The sequence below is a fragment of the Monomorium pharaonis genome, chromosome 10, assembly GCF_013373865.1.
Source record: "Monomorium pharaonis isolate MP-MQ-018 chromosome 10, ASM1337386v2, whole genome shotgun sequence".
Lineage (NCBI taxonomy): Eukaryota > Metazoa > Arthropoda > Insecta > Hymenoptera > Formicidae > Monomorium > Monomorium pharaonis.
The window spans coordinates 8746733-8756042 of record NC_050476.1 but is presented as its reverse complement, the minus strand read 5'-3'; positions in this window follow the sequence as shown (position 1 = coordinate 8756042).

Genomic DNA, 9310 nt, shown 5'->3' with positions numbered 1-9310 from the left:
TTAATATATTTTGTTTCAGCTGCAGGAGAAGCATACAATGAAACATTTACAAAAAAAGGATTTGAAAGAGTCTATAAAAAAATGGCTAAGAAGAGCGAAGGAGAGATCTGATGCGGCTGAAAAAAAATTTGCAAATCAAGACCGTGTTGAAATCGATAATTCTTAATACCTAATATCTAATATATATGTTTAAAAATAATTATATGTGTATGTTTAAAAAATTCAGTTACCACATATTAGAGTATAGTGTTAGCAAAATTAAGGTATTAATGATGTGCTAAGGACAAACTTGATGAGATTAAATACGTATAGGCACGTCTTTATTGGAATAGTAATACAACCGAATAATAACTGTCCGGCTTGGACGGCGGACGGAGACACAGAGAGAGTGTGTATGTAGTAGAAACAAAGCAGAAAATAACTATAGCATCTCAGTGCTGACAACTTATAAGTACAAAACTAATACACTAAGTGTGTCTGTTCAATGTAATGACTCTGTTAAACTAAAATATTAAACACAAATTTGAATGTATGAATCACTTAGTTTAACATATAGAGTATATTATTAGCATAAAATATATATGATGTGATAACGTATATATGATATAATATTAATAGTAACATATAATATGTGATATTAACAGTAACAATATACGTTGTAACGTATATATAATGTGATAATAGTAACAATATATGTTCTACAATACACTGGCGCAAAAAAAAAACGAAACAAAATTTTTGACCGATTTTTAGGCAATCTTTAAAGTGATGCAACTTTGCGAAAAATCATCCAAATTACACGTACTTTTTTTAAATTAAAGGGCAAAGACTCTACTTTGAGAATCCCTACGCGGAAGTTTGATTTGTTAAGTGCGAATCCTTTGTATCGCATAAAAACCAAACATGTGTTTTATTGAAAAAAGTAAAAGTTTATCATTTTTCACAAGTTTCTCGTTAAAATCTGGCTAATATTAATCCAGATTCTTAAAGTTCATTCTTTTCTAAGCAATTAAAAAAAAACATGTCGATACGATGTTTTTTGTCGATTCCACACGAGTTTGAAATTTGCATTTTAGGGTATTTTAGCGAATAAATACGGTATTTTTTGAATATCATAAATTTTGAGTATCAATATGATATTGCACATTGATTTTATTTGTGTTTAACTCAATTATACCGCCGCCATCAAAGTGACCCGATGTGCATCACGTGGAGAATGACGATCGGATTTTGTACATCATGTAGCTCTGAAATTTATTGGTAGAAATTTGTACATACCTACTGATCTGAATATAACGGATAGCTGATGCACCAATTTCACTGAAGTCAATAGAAGATCACATTCATCTATTTTCTTAAACCCACACATACACGTAAACATACATATATACGTACTAACATAAAAAATAAAAGTTTAAATTTTATTAAAAAAAATCAGTTTTTTCAGAGCCATATGATGTACAAAATCCGATCGTCATTCTCCACATCGTGCACATCGAATTTTGTACATCATGTGGCTCTGAAAAAACTGATTTTTTAAAATAAAATTTAAACTTTTATTTTTTATGTATAAGTACGTATACAGGGTGTCCCAGAATGAATAATTTTTATTTTATAGAATGAAAGAGAATAAAATTTTAAACTAAATGTTCCTTTAAAAATTTTGGCTTAGACTATTATTTACTAAATTATTAATAAATAAAGTTGATCAATCAAACGGCGCGCGGCCGGCATACGCAGCAGCGTAGCGTGCCATGTGGCTCCACGGGCTCTCCACGCGCTTGTTACACATTCTCTTACTTAAAACTTTATTTTTATTTTTTATATTAATGAATAAATAAATAAATTTAAATTAATAAATAAATAGAGAAATAAATAACTAAGTAAACTAATAAGTAAATAGATAAAAATAAATAAAATTAGAAATTGTTTCAATAATTTATTATTTTTTATTTTTAGTTGTTAATTATTTATTTGTGTACTTGTATTTATTTAATTATTTAAAATATTCATTTGATTTAATTACTTAATTCTCATAGTTGATTTGGCAGCAATAGACAAAATTAACTACGGAGAGTGTGTTATACAAAGGTATAAAAAAAATTGTTGATAAAAAGTATTAAAATAAATTGTTAGTAAACAATTTGTTTAAACAATTTTTTAAAGAATTATTTCAGCATGTGTTTTTTTTTAATTATTAGAGTGATTTTTTGTAGCAAAGGAGCTATCAATTTTTACTTAAAAACAGTTTTAAAAAGAATGTTTAAACAATTTCTTAAATAATTTCTTAATATCGATATGCATCATGCGTTCCTTATGCAATTTTTCCCGTAGAATTCGGTGCTATTATTTTAAATTCAATTAATAAAAATAATTCGTATTCTACCATTTTTTATTTTTTTCTTATTATTTGAAAACATTTTTTAAAGAGGAGAGGAAGGAGTAAAATAAATTAAAATTTTTTTTTATTTAAAAGTAAAACATTTTTACGTAAATTGCGGCTAAGATTTGTTCCACGTTTTAGGTTTTTGTGGCCCTAAAAACACATGCTGAAATAATTCTTTAAAAAATTGTTTAAACAAATTGTTTACTAACAATTTATTTTAATACTTTTTATCAACAATTTTTTTTATACCTTTGTATAACACACTCTCTGTAGTTAATTTTGTCTATCGTTGTTAAGTCAACTATGAGAATTAAGTAATTGAATCAAATAAATATTTTAAATAATTAAATAAATACAAGTACACAAATAAATAATTAACAACTAAAAATAAAAAATAATAAGGAATTGAAATAATTTTTAATTTAATTTATTTTTATTTATTTACTTATTAGTTTACTTAGTTATTTATTTCTTTATTTATTTATTAATTTAAGTTTATTTATTTAATTATTCATTAATATAAAAAATAAAAATAAAGCTTTAAGTAACGGAATGTGTAATAAGCGCGTGGAGAGCCCGTAGAGCCACATGGCACGCTACGCTGCTGCGTATGCCGGCCGCGCGCCGTCTGATTGATCAACTTTATTTATTAATAATTCAGTAAATAATAGTCTAAGCCAAAATTTTTAAAGAAACTTTTAGTTTAAAATTTTATTTTCTTTCACTCTGTAAAATAAAAATTATTCATTCTGGGACACCCTGTATATGTATGTTTACGTGTATGTGTGGGTTTATGAAAATAGATGAATGTGATCTTCTATTGACTTCAGTGAAATTGGTGCATCAGCTATCCGTTATATTCAGATCAGTAGGTATGTACAAATTTCTACCGATGAATTTCAGAACTACATGATGTACAAAATCCGATCGTCATTCTCCACGTGGTGCACATTGAGTCACTTTGATGGCAGCGGTATAATTGAGTTAAACACGAATAAAATCAATATGCAATATCATATTGATACTCAAAATTTATGATATGTAAAAAATACCGTATTTATTCTCTAAAATATCCTAAAATGCAGTGAAAATTTCAAACTCGTGTACAATCGACAAAAAACATCGACATGTTTTTTTTTAAATTGCTTGGAAAAGAATGAACTTTAAGAATCTGGATTAATATTAGCCAGATTTTAACGAGAAACTTGTGAAAAATGATAACAAACTTTTACTTTTTTTAATTAAAAAACACATGTTTGGTTTTCATGCGATACAAAGAGTTTGCACTTAACAAATCAAACTTTCGCGTAGGTATTTTCAAAGTAGAGTCTTTGCCCTTTAATTTAAAAAAAAGTACATGTAATTTGGATGATTTTTCGCAAAGTTGCATCACTTTGAAAATTGCTTAAAAATCGGTCAAAAATTTTGTTTCGTTTTTTTTTGCATTAATAGTAACATAAATATAATAATAAATATTATCCAATTAAAATATTCGTTAATACTAAAAAATTGCATTATTTTTTATAATATATTTAACACTAAAGTATTTTTAATTTTGCAGGATTTGCTGCAAAGAATGAGTTTTATAAAAATTTACTCACATTTGGTAAAAACGTAGGAAATGAAAACATTCAGAAAATAAATCAGATGGTTTATATTTCAATAGATACCTTTATCGTTATTTATTGAAATATGTCACTATCCGGTTTATCCTCTGAATGTGTCTTTAGAGTTAATTTTCTCAGTTTTTACCATCGACATAAAGCATGTACTGCGCGATGGCAAAGAAAACATGTCCGACCAAAAGAGGGACACAGCAACTGGTCCGGGTCAAGCGCTGTCTCTGTTTAACCAGTAGCATAATGAGTACTAGACAGAAAAAAATTGACCCGGACCACGTCTTCTCTTTGTCTTTCTGCCGGACACTTTTCAAGAGCTTTTTACAGGAAATGCACAGTCTATGTTTTACGTCGATGATTTTTACAAAATGTGGATTAACCCATTATTGCAGCAAGCTCTTTAATTGAAAAAGGCCCAAAAGAAATAATCAGACCATTATAGGTCCAAAATTTGGTTTATTTCAGACTTTCCATGAATGTCCGAAATTGTGACAAACGTATATCCCACAGACGTCCATTAAAGGACTTTCTATGAACGTATAAAGTTGTGCCAAACGTATATTGTATGGACATCCATCGAATGTCCGACGGACTTTATTTGGACTCTTAATGGACGCCCGAATGTCCTTGTGCTATCTGGACATCCATGCGTGCGGGATTCTCCGCTAGAGGCGCCCCAGCCTGTTGTAGAAGCGTCTGAAAAAATTTCACTATGAAATTGTTCCGAGCGAATTGTGTTGGCCTGGTCCGCGTTTGAGAAAACCTTATTCCACCAGATGAACTCGTCCTGGAGAGATAAAGGGATTTTCATAGTAGCTGAGAAGTTCTCGTCAGATTCTATTAGAGCAAGGAATTTCGCTCTTTCGAATCTCTTTGTACAGAAGAAATTGTATTGGACTGCTGGGCAGACTGAAATCAGAGAACCTATAAAGCTGGCGAAATCCCTTATGGAGCAGGATTGCCTCCGGGCTATGCTAGAAGTCAGATTTAGTAGCTTTTCTCGCCGCTGGGAGGGGTATTGAGATGGCTTGCCTGACTGACGAGGGAATCTCGCAAACTCGAAAATTCAGGGGGTCGATTCTGTAATTCAAGTGAGTTCACTCACTTTTCGCACTTTCATCTCACATGAGTTTGTTCGCGCGATTCTGTAACGTCGAAGTGAAAATACAAAATCACTAGATAAAAAATGTGGTGAAATGTGTTTTGTTAGAGACTGTACCCGAAATAATAACCATAATCATACTGAACAGGAATTATCTGTGTATGTTTATTGTTAACATTTTATTTCTTTGAAGTATCCTTGCTCTGTTGTACGTCAAAACTGTATAATTAATTTGCATCTGTCATTTCCAGCTTGCTTTAGAGAATGTAATACGGGTATAAAAACAAATGTAAATAAAGGCATTATTTACACATTCATCTGGTTTTTATTTTTTACAAAAGTTTTTAAAGCATTCATCTTTAAGCAGACTCCTGTACTGGTGGTAAGCCTCTGGTCTGTCTACCTTGGAACCGCTATCGCTGACCTCCTCGCTCTTATTGCCACTTCCGTCTGATTTTCTTAACCTAAATTAACTTATATTAAAGTAATACAAATAAGAAATTAACGGGAAAAAAATGATAGAAGACACTTAGCAATTAAAAAATTAATGTTACATAAATGTATCATTAAAATACAACTAATTCGACCTTCAAGTATTTTTATACGGTTAAATTGATATATCATTATTTTTTTTACTTTAGATAAATTATATACATATAGAAAGTAAAAAAAATGTTAAAGGCTTTTGTAATGCCCATAGTCAAGTAACGAGCAATTTAAATAATTTATATAGTATAATATATTAATACTGTAATGTAGCATGTTTCTATATTACTACTTACTAAAAATGAAAGTAATGTGGTAAGTGACTGCATTAATATATGCAACATCTTCTATCATATAATTATCAAAAAAGTTAAAATGAATAATGGAGTTGCGTATGACATGTGCAACAATCAACTCGATAAGGCTGGGATACAAACCTGTGCGTGCTGAGCATAGCACGTCTTCCTCGTGCTCAGTTCGTGATCTTTATTTGTAAAACCAATACAACTCAAAGTAGATAACCGTCTGTAATCTTCACGTCCACATTGGCCTCGATCAACGTTTGCCACTTTTTCACTATTGATCAAAGCTTGTCCGTTGTCAGATCCATACTATGAAAATTAGTTAATATGTTATGGCCTTCGACATCTTCAGCAATAAGTCTAAATTTTCGGAGGGATCTCTCTGCATCTTGATCACTTTGCAAATCAGCCAGAGATACTTCAAACATTCTAAACTTTAATCTCTCAGAAGTAATCTCTGCGAAATGAAATAAATATCTTGTACAAATAATAAATGTAAACTATATTCGCTAAAAAATGTATATATTTACTCATAAATGTTATTTTGTGCAAGTTAGCTAAAATTTCATGTAAAACAGACAGTAAACATGAAAAGAGCAATTTAAATAGCAAATTAAAAATATGAAACCAAGCTCTATGCAACATATAATTTACATAGCAGAGATACATAGAAAAAACTTTAGTATCAAATTAAAACTTGTTAATATATCTTATTTAACAATTTTTTATAAACGAAATTATATTTCTTTCTTATATATAATAAAAATAATTAAATTTACAATAATTTAAAAATAAAGATATTCTCTAAATACAATTGCTCTTTTTTTCTATGTATCCCACTATTCCCACTTTAATTTTTAACCTTCAAATTATATATAAACTCACGTCAACAAAAATAAGTCACAACGCGATTCCGACACGATGCTCTCTTCCACGTTTTCTTTCTCGTTCTATTTTCCAGTTTTCTCTCTCGGATCTCACCATTCGACAAGAAATTTCTTGCCGAACAAACTCCCGTGAGATGGCTTGCATTTACACTATGATGAAAGTTACGGAATCAAGAATTGTGAGTCAGCTCGCATTTTCACCACGATAAAAGTTACAGAATCGACCCCCTATTTTAATGAAACTTGGCATAAATGTAGAGGGGGTAAATACATGAATTTAGAAATTTTTAGTAGCGGCCCAAAAACGGTTTAAAGGGATGAAACCATCATTCAAAGGTTGAGACATTTTTGCGTTTTTTTGATATATCTTATAAACTAAACAAAATATTAAAAAAATGTTTTATACAAAAGTTTTACAATAAAAGTACTTTTATCTAACTACAGTAATAAAATTTAAAAAAAAAATTTGTTTAATTTTTGAAAAAATTTTTTTCAAAATTTTATCAATGTAGTTAGAAAGAAAAATTTTTGCCATAAAACTTTTGTATAAAACATTTTTTATATCTCCAATACTTTTCGAGATTATCGAAAAAAACAAAAATCTGCTCTATACATCAGAAGTAGTTTCATCCTTTCGATCGCTTTTAATCGGGACTTGAAAAATTATGACTTCATCTGTTTACCTAATTAAATGTTTTTTTGTGAATAGGAAAAATGCATTGTGTATCTCTTATGTGTCGGGCCACAGGGATATGTGAGCTCCATTAAAAAACCCACCGCCTGGACGAACACAAACACAAAAGGACAATATACTGTCATCGTAAACAACTAGGACTATTTCGGGGACCTAATTATATGTGTGTTTCATCTAAAGTTATATAAAAAAAACATTTTTATTTAATCACGTTAATAAAATTTACAAGAAATAAACTTTTTTCTTTGGTATTTCCCATATAAAGGAATTTTTTGGGTGACACACTTGGGGGAAAAATTTTCAGACACCGTCGATTCCTGATAGGAGTATGATTTCCATCCCTAAAATGTCCACAGTGGTGTACTTTCAGCATGCTCGGGAAGGACTTTGGATATATTGCATAATATTCTCGAAAAATTCTTTCTATCCGTCCTTCCATCTTACGATTTATACAAAGAGTCTGTCTATAATGTATAAAAAAACATTTAAATTATTACAAACGCTACTAATAAACATTATAATTATCTAAATAAGAAATTTGTTACTTACGAACAATTCTTATATTTCGTAGTGTTTACAATTATGGTATTCTTCAAAAAAATAAGTACACCACATTTTAGGGATGGAAATCATACTCCTATCAGGAATCGACGGTGTCTGAAAATTTTTCCATGTGTCACCCAAAAAATTGCTTTATATAAGAAATACCAAAAAAAAAGTTTATTTCTCGTAAATTTTATTAACGTGATTAAATAAAAATGTTTTTTTTTATAATACTTTTTTTATATAACTTTAGATGAAACACACATGTAATTAGGTCCCCGAAATAGTCCTAGTTGTTTACGGTGACAGTATGTTATCCCTCTGTGTTTGTGTTCATCCAAGCGGTGGGTTTTTTGATGGATCCCCCATATCCCCATAGACCGACCATGGGAGATACACAATGCATTTTTTCCATTCACAAAAAAAACATGTAATTAGGTAAACAGATGAATTTATAAATTTCCAAGTCCCGATCAAAAGCGATCGAAAGGATGAAACAAACTACTCCTGATGTATAAAGCAGATTTTCTTTTTTTTTCATAATCTCGAAAAATATTGGAGATATCAAAAAATGTTTTATACAAAAGTATTATGGCAAAATATTTCTATCTAACTACATTAATAAAATTTTTCAAAAAAAAAATTTTTTTTTCATTTTTTTTCAAAATTTTATTACTGTAATTAGATAGAAGTACTTTTATTGTAAAATTTTTGTATAAAACATTTTTTAATATTTTGTTTAGTTTACATAATATATCGAGAAAACGCAAAAAAGTCTCAACCTTTGAAGGGTGGTTTCACCCCTTTAAACCGTTTTTGGGCCGCTACTAAAAATTTCTAAATTCATGTATTTACCCCCTCTACATTTATGCCAAGTTTTATTAAAATCTGAATTTTTGAGTTCGCGAGGTTCCCTTGTGAGTCGAAAGCGAATCCCAAGTATTTGCACTCCGTGGAAAGTTTTAGGTTAGATTTTTGGTAATTAACCAGAAATTCTAGTGATTCGAAAAGATTTATAGAGGCGTTAACGTTCGCCTGGCATTCTGTGTAAGATGATCCTAAAAAGAGAAAATCATCTAAGTAAATCACAGAATGAAAACCTCTTTCACGAAGGTACGTGATTACGGAGCAAGTAATCTTTGTGAATATATAAGGAGCTGTAACCAGACCAAAAAGTAACGCGGTGAACTGATATGTTCTCCCGCGCCATCGAAAACAAAGAAACTTTCCTGCTCCTGCGAGATTGAGATTAGAAAATAGGCATCTTGCAAATCAAGAGTGGCCATGTACG